We start from the raw sequence: 13,750 nt of genomic DNA, 5'->3' as shown, positions 1-13,750 counted from the left end.
AAATACACCAAGACACATATTAATCAAACTAACGACAATTCAACACAAAGAAAAAATATTAAAAGCAGCAAGAGAAAAGCAACAAACAACATATAAGGGAAAACCCATCAGGATAACAGCTGACCTTTCTACAGAAACTCTGCAGGCCAGAAGGGAATGGCAGGATATACTGAAAGTCCTGAAAGAGAGAAACCTACAGCCAAGAATACTTTACCCAGCAAGAATCTCATTCAGATTTGAGGGAGAAATCAAAAGCTTTCCAGACAAGCAAAAGTTAAGAGAATTCAGCACCACCAAACCAGCCTTACAACAAGTGCTAAAGGAACTTCTCTAAGTAGGAAACACAAGAAAAGGAAAACACCTACAAATACAAACCCAAAACAATTCAGAAAATGGTCATTGGAACACACATGTCAATAATCACTTTAAATGTAAATGGATTAAATGCTCCAACCAAAAGACACAGACTGGCTGAATGGATACAAAAACAAGACCCTTCTATATGCTGCCTACAAGAAACCCACTTCAGACCAAGGGATACATATAGACTGAAAGTGAAGGGATGGAAAAAGATATTCCATGCAAATGGAAGTCAAAAGAAAGCTGGAGTAGCAATACTCATATCAGACAAATTAGACTTGAAAGTAAAGACTATTAAAAGAGACAAGGAAGGGCACTACATAATGATCAAGGGATCCATCCAAGAAGAACATATCACAATGGTAAATATCTATGCCCCCAATATAGGAGCACCTCAATACATAAGGCAAATGCTAACAGCTATAAAAGGGGACATCGACAGTAACACAATTATAGTGGGAGACTTGAACACCCCACTTACATCAATGGACAGATCATCCAAACAGAAAATAAATAAAGACACACAAGCTTTAAATGACACATTAGACCATCTCGACTTAATTGATATTTATAGGACATTCCATCCAAAAACGACAGACTACACGTTCTTCTCAAGTGCACACGGAACATTTTCCAGGATAGATCACATCTTGGGTCACAAATCAAACCTCAGCAAATTCAAGAAAATTGAAATCATATCAAGCATCTTCTCAGACCACAACGCCATGAGACTAGATATCAATTACAGGAAAAAAACTGCAAAAAATACAAACGCATGGAGGCTAAACAATTCACTATTAAACAACCAAGGAATCACTACAGAAATCAAAGAGGAAATCAAAAAGTATCTAGAAACAAATGACAACGAAAACACAACAACCCAAAACCTATGGGACGCAGCAAAAGCAGTTCTAAGGGGGAAGTTTATAGCAATACAGTCCTACCTTAAGAAACAAGAAAATGATCGAATAAACAACCTAACCTTACACCTCAAACAACTAGAGAAAGAAGAACAAAGAAACCCCAAAGGGAGCAGAAGGAAAGAAATCGTAAAGATCAGAGCAGAAATAAATGAAAAAGAAAGGAAAGAAACCATAAGAAAAATAAATAAAACTAAAAGTTGGTTCTTTGAGAAGATTAACAAAATTGATAAACCATTAGCCAGACTCATCAAGAAAAAAAGGGAGAAGATGCAAATCAACAGAATTAGAAATGAAAAAGGAGAAGTCACAACGGACACCTCAGAAATACAAAACATCATGAGAGACTACTACAAGCAACTATATGCCAATCAATTGGATAACCTGGAAGAAATGGATACATTCTTAGAAAAATACAATCTTCCAAGACTGAACCAGGAAGAAATAGAAACCATGAACAGACCAATCACAAGTACAGAAATTGAGGCAGTGATTAAAAATCTCCCAACACACAAAAGCCCAGGACCAGATGGATTCACAGGCGAATTCTATCAAACATTTCGAGAAGAGTTAACACCTATCCTTCTCAAACTCTTCCAAAATATTGCAGAAGGCGGAGCACTCCCAAACTCATTCTAGGAGGCTACCATCACCCTGATACCAAAACCAGGCAAAGATGTCACAAAAAAAGAAAACTACAGACCAATATCACTGATGAATATAGATGCAAAAATCCTCAACAAAATACTAGCGAACAGACTGCAACAGCACATTAAAAAAATCATACACCACGATCAAGTGGGGTTTATCCCTGGGATGCAAGGATTCTTCAATATACGCAAATCAATCAACGTGATACATCATATCAACAAATTGAAGGATAAAAACCATATGATCATTTCAATAGATGCAGAAAAAGCTTTTGACAAAGTTCAACATCCATTTATGATAAAAGCTCTCCAGAAAATGGGCATAGAAGGAAATTACCTCAACATCATAAAAGCCATATATGACAAACCAAAAGCCAACATTGTTCTCAATGGAGAAAAACTGGAAGAATTCCCTCTAAGAACAGGAACAAGACAAGGGTGTCCACTCTCACCACTGTTATTCAACATAGTTTTGGAAGTGTTAGCCACAGCAATCAGAGAAGAAAAAGAAATTAAAGGAATCCAAATTGGAAAAGAAGAAGTAAAATTATCACTCTTTGCAGATGACATGATACTATATATAGAAAACCCTAAAGACTCTACCAGAAAACTGCTAGCACTCATTGATGAGTTTAGTAAAGTAGCAGGATACAAAATTAATGCACAGAAATCTCTTGCATTCCTATACACTAACAACGGAAGAGCAGAAAGAGAAATTAAGGAAACTCTCCCATTCACCATTGCAACAAAAAGAATAAAATACCTAGGAATAAACCTGCCTAAGGAGGCAAAAGATCTGTATGCAGAAAACTTTAAGACATTGATGAAAGAAATCAAAGATGACATAAACAGATGGAGGGATATACCATGTTCCTGGATTGGAAGAATCAACATCGTGAAAATGACTGTACTACCCAAAGCAATTTACAGATTTAATGCAATCCCGATCAGATTACCAATGGCATTTTTCACAGAACTAGAGCAAGAAATCTTACGATTTGTATGGAAACGCAAAAGACCCCGAATAGCCAAAGCAATCTTGAGAAGGAAAAATGGAGTTGGTGGAATCAGGCTTCCTGACTTCAAACTATACTACAAGGCCATAGTGATCAAGACAGTATGGTACTGGCACAAAAATAGAAAGGAAGATCAATGGAACAGAATAGAGAACTCACAAGTAAGCCCAAACACATATGGGCACCTTATCTTTGACAAAGGAGGCACGAGTATACAATGGAAAAAAGACAGCCTCTTCAATAAGTGGTGCTGGGAAAATTGGACAGCAACATGTAAAAGAATGAAATTAGAACACTTCCTAACACCATACACAAAAATAAACTCCAAATGGATTAAAGACCTACATATAAGGCCAGACACTATCAAACTCCTAGAGGAAAACATAGGCAGAACACTCTTTGACATACATCAAAGCAACATCCTTTTTGACCCACCTCCTAGAATCAGGGAAATAAAATCAAGAATAAACGAATGGGACCTCATGAAACTTAAAAGCTTTTGCACAGCAAAAGAAACCATAAACAAGACTAAAAGGCAACCCTCAGAATGGGAAAAAATAATTGCCTATGAAACAACGGACAAAGGATTAACCTCCAAAATATACAAGCAGCTCAGGCAGCTTCATACCAAAAAAGCAAATAACCCAATCCACAAATGGGCAGAAGACCTCAATAGACATTTCTCCAAAGAAGACATACAGATGGCCAACAAACACATGAAAAGATGCTCAACATCACTCATCATCAGAGAAATGCAAGTCAAAGCCACAATGAGGTATCACCTCACACCAATCAGAATGGCCATCATCACAAAGTCTGGAAACAACAAATGTTGGAGAGGGTGTGGAGAAAAGGGAACTCTCCTGCACTGTTGGTGGGACTGTAAGTTGGTACAGCCACTATGGAAAACAATTTGGAGGTTCCTTAAAAAACTACAAATAGAACTACCATATGATCCAGTCATCCCACTCCTGGGCATATACCCAAAGAAAACCATAATCCCAAAAGAAACTTGTACCATCATGTTTATTGCAGCACTATTTACAATAACCAGGACATGGAAGCAACCTAAATGCCCATCAACAAATGAATGGATACAGAAGATGTGGCATATATATACAATGGAATATTACTCAGCTATAAAAAGGGATGAGATGGAGCTATATGTAATGAGGTGGATAGAACTACAATCTGTCATACAGAGTGAAGTAAGTCAGAAAGAGAAAGACAAATATTGTATGCTAACTCACATATACGGAATCTAAAAATGGTACTGATGAACTCAGTGACAAGAACAGGGAAGCAGATACAGGGAATGGACTGGAGAACTCGAGGTATGGGAGGGGGCGGGGGGTGAAGGGGAAACTGAGAAGAAGCGGGAGAGTAGTACAGACATATATATACTACCACCTGTAAAATAGTCAGTGGGAAGTTGTTGTATAACAAAGGGAGTCCAACTCGAGGATGGAAGATGCCTTAGAGGACTGGGGCAGGGAGGGTGGGGGGGAATCGAGGGGGGGGCGTCAAGGAAGGGAGGGAATATGGGGATATGTGTATAAAAACAGTTGATTGAACCTGGTGTACCCCCCAAAAAAATAAAATAAAATAAAAAATAATAATAAAATGAGTTAAAGTTTGAAAAGACAGTACACATTAATAGAATCTAATCAATAAACAGAGAAGAGAAGCCAGCAAACTATGAGAATATTGTTCATTCTTCTGACATAAGGAATAAAGAAAGGGAGATAAGATCTCAGTAGGAGTTAATCAAGTTGAGATAAGGTTTTAGAATTGTCCATTCAGCGTTCTTGGATGTCTTGACAAAATGATTTCAATTTTTTATAATTATATTATAGGGAAGGAACTGCATGACAATAAAGCACATAGCAATTATAGGTGGAAAACCATATCACCTAGATACAGAACATGAGGTGAACAAGAGAAGAATGTGGGTTATTACTAAGGTCTCATAGTGGTCCTGCATGTTTTAGATGTTTTGTGCACAGCACCACCTTTTGCGTCTCCCAAAGACTTTCTTGAGTCAACATAGACCACTGATTTTCAACTCTGACTTCACAATAAAATCACCTAGTGACCTTTTATAAAATATTAATGCCCAAGCCTCTTTTCCAGAGAGTCTTACTTAATTGTTCCACTGTAGGGCCTGGTGTTTAGTATTTTTAGAGCACCTCAGATGCTTCTAATGTGTGGCCAGGATTGAATACTACTCAGAAATACTGAGTAGATGAACTTAATATAGGTGCCTATCCATATCATCTGGATTCTACCATATTTTGACCACAATACCTGAAAGTAACTTTGGACAGAGAAATGGTAGAAGTCCATTCTCTTGAGGAGCTGTGTAAATTGGCTTATGTATTAGCTTCCTATTGATGCTATAACAAATTCCACAAACTAAGTGCCGTAAAACAACCCAGATTTATTATGCTACAGTTCTGGAGTTCAGAAATCCAAAACCGGTCTTACTGGGATAAAAATCAAGGTGTCAGCATGTCTGTGTTCCTTTTGGAGACTCGAATGGAGAATTTTGTTCCTTAATTCTCCCAGCTTCTAAGAGCCACCTGAAATCTTTGGCCTTTCCATGTTTTTTCAAAGGCCAGCAATGTAGCATCTTCAAATCTCTCTCTCTGACTCTAGCCCTCCTGCTTCCCTCTTAAAGGGAATCTCTCTTGTGATTACATTGGGACCATGGGATAATCCAGGATAATCTTCTTACCTCAATATTCTTAACTTAATCACATTTGCAAATTACATTTTGTCAGGTAAGGTAACATATTCATAGATTCTGAGGATTAGAACATCAGCATCTTTGGGGGAGTGCATTATTCTGCCTATCACTTTTCAGAATAGGAACGACTGTAGCAACTTGATGATTAGATCATGCCCATCCTCCCCTGAAGTCCAGGGAGGCTAGGCTTTTTCAGAGGGGTTTATGGGAGCAGATCATGCAATCATATTGTCAAGAAATGCTATATGGTTTGAACAGAAGGGGATATTTCAAAACATGAGCTTATACTGCTGTGGTGTGAAGTCTGACACATCACTTTCAACAACATCACCTCATTCCCTACTTTGTCAGATAAAGACATTAGCTCCTCTTCCTCTACCTCTTCTCCCACTTTCCCTAGCCCACCTTTTGTCTATTACTCTTGCATTTTTACCTTGTTAACACTGTTATTTAAATTCTGCTTTACAAGCAAAAGCTGTCTTCCAAACTCTGGCCATGAATTAATTCTACAAACTGGAAAACACTATAAAACATTATATCATTAAGGTTATGTAAAGTTTTCTCACTGCAGAGCCAATTAGTATGCTAGAATTATAATTTTTTATCTCTTGTTCAACTGTTATGACCTCTGGAAAACTTGATGGAAAATGTTCCTAATGTCAACAATAAACACAACAACCAAAATGGATTCTGTTTTCTTAGGCTGTATTTATGGATTTAAATGATCATATGTTCAGTTGTTTCATACTTTGATCATGATGTTTTTGAGGATTTTTCTTCTGGAGTTTATTTGCTTCTTTAAAAAAATTATTTGTTTTTTTGTAGCCATGGTTTTTTCAGGCACTTAAAAAAAATCTAATTTATTGAGTCTGCCCTTTACCACAAAACCTCTTCTCAGAGTCTTCTATACTCTGGCTCCAGTTTTCATTGGTTGTTAGTGGGACTGTGTACAGTTAGTATTCTCAAACTTCCTTCCTTTCCCGATTGAGTGACTTGAGTTAAACCACATACTCTGGGACTAATCACATCTCTTCCTCGTTCTTAGAAGACACACTTACTCTGCTGCAGTGTATCTTTAAGTAACATCATGTGGAAGGGATGTAAGTGAAGTAAACTTCCTGAATTCTTGCCTGTATGAACGTGTCTCTGTACTATCCTCATGTAATGAAGAAGCTTAATTGGTTATAGAACTGTATACTGAATATATTTATGTATATGTCTATATGTTTATATGTATATGCATACTTTTTTCAGAATATTCAGAACATTGAGAACATTGTAGTATTCTAGAATCCACTTGGATAATTCATGTTCCTTCTGTTTTTCCCTCTGGAAGATTTTAAGATTTTCTATTTATTTCCTAAAATTTCAATGTGTTCTCATGTGGATTGGATTTTTAAAATTCAATCCACTGAATAATCAAGTACACTTTTAGTCAGAAAACTTATTCTTTACCACTTTGGGAAAATTCTCTTCTTTTTTATCTTAGGTAATTTCTCTCTGTCTTCCTTCACTATTTCTTTTTTCTGAATACTTATTAGTGAAATGTTGGACCTCCTGGGTTGCTGGCTTCTTTTTTTATTTCTTTTCCATAATTTTGGTCTCTTTACCTTTTTATTTCTCCTTGGAAATGTCTTTGAGTTTATCTTCAAATGTTTCAATTTTTTAATAATTGCTAATCAATACCTCCTTGTCTTATTCTCTAATTGTCTCCTTTTTATAATAGCTTGGGTTTTGTACTTGTTTCATGGATAATGTATTTTCTCAGATCTCTTTGGGAAAGTTATATGTGCTATTTAAAAATCGTAGTCTGTGATAAATTAAGGATCTCGCATCACAATATAAGTGAGTGCTCTTCTGTCTTCATGAAGAATGTCTTGCAATGAAAATTTTAAAAAAAAAGTAGGGGCTTCCTAGGTGGCGCAGTGGTTGAGAATCCGCCTGCCAATGCAGGGGACACGGGTTTGATCCCTGCTCCAGGAAGATCCCACGTGCCGCGGAGCAGCTGGGCCCGTGTGCCACAACTGTTGAGCCTGAGCTTTAGAGCCCGTGAGCCACAACTATTGAGCCCATGTGCTGCAACTGCTGGGGCCTACGTGCCTAGAGCCAGTGCTCTGCAACAAGAGAAGCCACGGAGCCCGCGTACCGCAATGAAGAATGGCCCCCACTCACCGCAACTGAAAAAAAAAGAAGAAAGCCTGCGCACAGCAAAGGAGACCCAACACAGCCAATAAAATAAATAAATAAATAAATTTATAAAAAAAAAAAAAAAGTAGAAAACAAGCAGCGAACTCAAGAGTATGATGCTTAACGCCATAGGTGGTTTAGATTCTGGCACAAGCTTCTTATCTCTCTAGGACCAGTTGCAAATACTTGGGTACGAGCAGGCAGGCTGCAGACCACACTTTGACTAGTGCTGTGTCAGTGTATATTAAACTCCTTGCTGCTGCCTGAATGACCTGTTTCCTCCTGTATACATGTTTTTGTTTGTCTACTTCCTTCTCTCTCTTTAGTGTTACCAAAAGAGTGATGATTTATACCTAAGAGGGAAGAAACTGGTAGCTAGTGTGGGTTACCTTTTTCATAAGGCCCACGGCATTATTTTTCCATCAGTCTCACCTCTGGGTGAGAATTCCAATCAGGAGCTCCATGTGGAGTGGGCAGAACAGGTTATCTCAGGTAGGAATCTGACTCTTTTTAGAATTTCTTTAGCTCAGGAACGAGAAGAGCTTCACTGCCGCCAAAGACTTAGTTTTCTATAGGCATTTTAGGCCATATCTTCAAAGACCTATCTGTTTTCTACTTGGAGATAAATGTTGGCTACCTATAGAGCCATAGCTGAATTTGGCTTTTATAAAAGTTTTTAATTTCTCCCTGTTTTCATCCCTGAATCTCCATTAGATGTAAACTCTGCATCTAGGTTTCCCCACTAATTCCGTTGAGCGGAAACTGGCTTCCAGCTTCTCTGTAGCTCTGCTGTAGTGTGCTCTGGGCGGCAGCGTTCCCATTTCATCCATTCACAATGCTCATCTGCTTTCTGCCTTTCAAAAGTTTGTTGAAATCTGTCTATTTCTGACTCACTCCTCAAAATCTCTTATCCCTTAAGAGATTATGTCTTTCTGTACTTCTATGCATTTATTCAGATGGGGGGAGGGTCCTGGGAAGGACCAGAGAAAACATGCATGTCTAGCAGGTCGTTGTAAACTAGAAGTTTATCAATCTGACTTAAAGCCCAGAATGAAAGAAACCAAATATTAAAAACAAGTTTGGTGACTATTTAATACTATGTAACTCTATTAATCGCCAAAATCTCTAATCTCACAAAAATGCACTCTTTTCTCTATGGAAAGGTGAAACTATCCATCCTAAGAATAATTTGTTGTTTTTTTCAGTTGTGGTAATGATTGTGTAAAGCTCTCCCTCGGCTCTCTCACTTGTCCTCCTTCTGACCAGAGGCGTTGGTTTTCTGAGTCGGTTGGAGGACATCTCATCACAAAGGGAGCAAAATGATCCATCCATCAGTCCGTGGGGGATGGGACCATTTACTCTGTAGTCACTGCCCTCAGAGCTCACTACTGAAATAAGCAGTGTCAAATTAAGCACACCTAGATTAAGTAAGAAAATTTGGCTTTTTTTCCATGCTAACTATTCCCTATATTAGAGTCTACTTTCAAGTACATTTGACATAAGGAGCTGTGGATTTCGAATAAAACATATTTGTGTTTAAATTCCCTCACCAGTTACCATAGGTGTGATCTTGGACAAATTATGTAACATCTCAAGTCTCAGTTTTCTCACCTGACACATGAGATTTATATAAAACCCATTTCACAGGGTTCTTGGGAAGAGTGAGTCATAGTACATTTTACATAGTGAGCCATCAAAACTGTTGAATATTTTTAATAGGAAATTATTTCCAATATTTCAAAAGTGATCAGTGAATGAAACAGAATAAAATGCGATTATTGCCTTTGTATATCCACCAGTAACGATTCCGTTCAAATGCATATATCACTCCAAGGATCAGTTTTGTTTTTACATAGCTACACACAGACACAAACACACACAAACAGAGTTATAAACTGCTTATGAAATAATTTGACTTTCAACATTTTACTATGTACTATTGTTTCAAAATTTATGAAAAGCAAATTTTGAACGAATATGTAACTAGAGCCCATTGAAAACCCATAGAAACAAGTTGTTTGCATTGCACTGAGTAGTTGGGATTAAAAAAAAAAGACAAATTTTCTTACTTGATCCAGTTATACTTAATTTGTTGCTGTGTAGTTCAAGAGTGAGCTCAGAGGGCAGTGACAGCAAAGTAACTAGTTTTATATTATATATATGTCCACATGCATTTTCAGATAATTCGTGAGCTTGGTTTCATACATACCTATGTAACTGAGCTCGCAAATTTTTCAAGTACAGCACAGCAAATATAGAGAGATTATTCCGTTTGTTCTAATTCCTTAAAAAGATAGGCCAAAAGTTGACATTCCCAAACCTGCAGGTACTGACAAAGAAAGAATCCCTCACTCATACCATACACACCCAGCTACCTTAACTTTCCCTTCCCCTAGTTTTTTCTAGAGAAAGTCCCCGTCCAGGGTGGGAATGTGTCTGAACTACCCTCCTCTTGCTTGCAGGGGCCTGGACGTGCTGCCTGCTCATCTTTCCCTCCCAGCAGCCACTTATAACCGGTTAATTTCCCCTCGGGAAACCCCTGGTGGCGGTTGTGGTCACCGCCACTGATGTTGTTTTTCTCTCCCAAACACAATACTCCCATTCTCCCTCTTCTATCTCCTACACGCTTACCTGAGAATCATTCTCTGCGCCCTGAGCAATTTCTTCCATTGGTGGCTACAGAGAGAAACAATGGCCTCAGTTATGGCTCATAAGCATTCGTGATACACCTGTAATGAGGAGGGAGGGAGAGTCTCCAATTGTGAAGCGAAATGAGACACAATCACAAGCCTGCACCCGGCACCGCAAGGGCCCTCGAGTGGGCCCAGGGGTCCCCTTCAGAATTTCCACCACGGTCTCCACCTACCTCGTCATCCTCTTCTAATTAAACCTGCTTTCCTCAAGCACCAGCATTTCCAAAATATTCCTTTTCAATTTTGTTATTTCCCTGTTTTGTTTGATTGCTAGGATGAAAACACCCATAATTTTTATAGGTTTTCTCTGAAAATGTAAAACACTGTTTCAACAGCACTGTGTGTCAGGGGAGGGGAAGGGTGGGCCTGAGCTCCTGACTTACCCTTATGATGTTGTTGCTGCGCGAAAATGCATTCTGAGTTCCACACAAGTGACTTACAAATGAACTTGCAGAATATAACCCATGCCGGGTGAGGGGACTGTCTATGGACGCTGTTTGAAAACCACAGCAGCTCCACTCCATCAAGCACCAAAAAGTCTGCAACTTTGCATGCAAATAAATTAAATTATTCTCCAGCCTCAACAATTTTGCAGCAAGTATCTGCTCACTTTTGGAAGTTCATTTCTGTTCCTGTACCTGGGAAAAATTGTTATTCCAACTGGTCACTTAAACCAGAGGATCAAATTAATACTAATAAAAATAGTGAGAAGCCACACAGAAAATGTGAAAACAGCCAACTTTAGGAAGGACTATGACAAAATATGAACAGATACATAAAACATTTGGCTCCTTATTAAATGTCTGAAGACATTTTAAAAATCGGGAAATGAAAGAAGTGCTAAGGAATCAGAAAAAAATGTGCAGAGTATTAGTAAAATATTTTTGTCTTATTAATACAGGTTTCTTGAAAGAAATCTGGGACAGTAACCATTAATGATATATTAATACCTCTTGTTTTTCCAGCCAGGGCCACATGTACAAGGAAATTTTTTGAAAACATCTAAAATATTTTTCAGATTTTGCCACTAGTATAAGCCTTCCTTTTTGACCAACTGATTAAATAACAGCTGCAATACCTACTTGAATCATTTTGGGCTCATTTTGATACAAGAAAAAAAAAAAGCTGGGAACCATTATTATTTATAACTTGAGCATCATGTTGGAAAATGTCACTTGAATCTTGCTTGAATTCTACTTCCTATGTGAAAATGAAACGGCCACACAAGTTACTCTAAATCTATGGTGTGTGTCTGTGTCAGCACTCAGACAGAAAAAACGTGTTTCTTTCTCTTTCCATATGTAAAAAGCAGCAGCAACCTTACTGATTTTTTTTTTCTGTTTTATCCTGAAAGAAATGACATCCTCCCCCAACCCCCGTGCACACATAAAATTATGTTGCTGGCCTCAAAGGTCAATGAACACTTTCATGCAGAAAGACATGAATGGCTATAGGGAACGGGCGGGCTCTCTCTTATCATAATAAAGACTTGCATATTTTGGCCAAGAGAAGTTTGCACAAGGACATATTCTTCTACAGGTAGTAGTAAGCAAATTCCTTAGGTTCAAAGGGCGATGAGTGAAAACAGGGTCTAACAGAACAAGACTGACTAGCCAGGCTTACCTGATAGGGCTGTTTGTGTTTGGTGGCAGACCTACACAATTGCTTTTGCCACCTATATGCCCCTCAAATACTGCCACTGGAAGATTAGTTTCCTTTGCCTCAGGTATGAATCCTGATAATACAATGTGGTAAGGTGTCCCTGGATGTGGGAGAGATAAATGTCAATTTGATTGTGACAGAAGGAGGACATTAATGGATAGCTTTATTTGCCAATTTGAAGCATTCTGATGTTGGAGGAGGAGTTGAGAAAGTACAAAACTTTGGTTTTGCCTCATGGAATGGGGTTCCTTATGAAATGTGTTTCTGCTAAGATAATGTTGCAGGTTTAAATCAGTCTTCGTATGAATGAACAGAAATGCCCACGTTTCGTTTCATTTTTAAAATATTTTTCTAAATAGTTTCAAGTTCTGCATGTTATTTGGAGGTTTGGGGGGCCCTAGCTTTCCACCCCCTTTGCTTTTAAGGGAGGTAGGGAAATGAGTTATGTGATCTCACACATGAGGAAAAGTCAAAGAGCACAAAAATCAAAAATTAGAACCCAGGGTTTTCATACTCTAAATGACCACATTAACTTTCTGACTCCCAATTCCTCACCTGCCAAGTAAAAGTCATAAGAGATACATACTTACCTTACAGTGTTTTTATAAAGATAAAATAAGATGATTTCTATGAAAGCAATTTGTAAACTTTTAGCACTAATAGAATTAAGTGCCTTAAGATTTTCCAAATTGATTGCAAAAAAGCTCAAAAGTTTCTCAGAATTTTTATGTAGAGCAATGTTGAGTGAGTCAAATATTGTTTTATAAATGAATCCTATGAGAAAAATGTGATCTAAACATCAAATTCTAATTCCCTTCAAATCCAGCTTCGACAATAAAGATAGCATATACATAACAATCCAGCTATTCCAAATCACAAGAATGAAAAGAGGAAGAAAAATCAGTTTACAAACACAGATGTGCTCTAACCTCTCCAACTTCAGGTCTGAATTCATTTCACGATTAGATTTTTCTCTTGAAGAAACTCATTGCTCCTTATTGGTATTTTATTTAGTGAGAATTAGTTAAATGAAAAGGAGTGGACGAGATGCTCACATTCCTTTCATGAAGTAAATTTTATCTCAAACTGTTGAATGAAAGACGAAGAACTTGCTCTGTCCTAATCCCCAAAGGACTGTGAGCATTGGTAACACAGGTACTCTTGAAATATATTTAGCCTGGAAACTAGCAGAGGTGATACATATAGGACTAGCAGGAAATGGTGATGAATTTCATTGTCAGGAAGAGAAAAAATGTATAATAAATTTCTAAACTGGCTCAGTACACCTGCATTTGCACCGGATGTTCCTAAATTCCAGAGATATCCCATTTTAAAAATCTGGTAACAAGGATCCAGCATGACAAGGACTTTAACTTGAAAAACAGAGAGGAAATTAGAGATAAAGGACAAGCCCAAAATTAATATTATTTAAAGAGTGGCACTGGCACCTACATTGTGAATAAAAGTAATTAGTTTAACATGCTGTCTCCTGACAGTTTTCGTTTCCTTTTTT

The sequence above is a fragment of the Hippopotamus amphibius genome, chromosome 8 (genome assembly GCF_030028045.1).
Source record: "Hippopotamus amphibius kiboko isolate mHipAmp2 chromosome 8, mHipAmp2.hap2, whole genome shotgun sequence".
In the NCBI taxonomy this organism is placed as follows: domain Eukaryota; kingdom Metazoa; phylum Chordata; class Mammalia; order Artiodactyla; family Hippopotamidae; genus Hippopotamus; species Hippopotamus amphibius.
Note: the sequence above shows the minus strand (reverse complement) of the source record.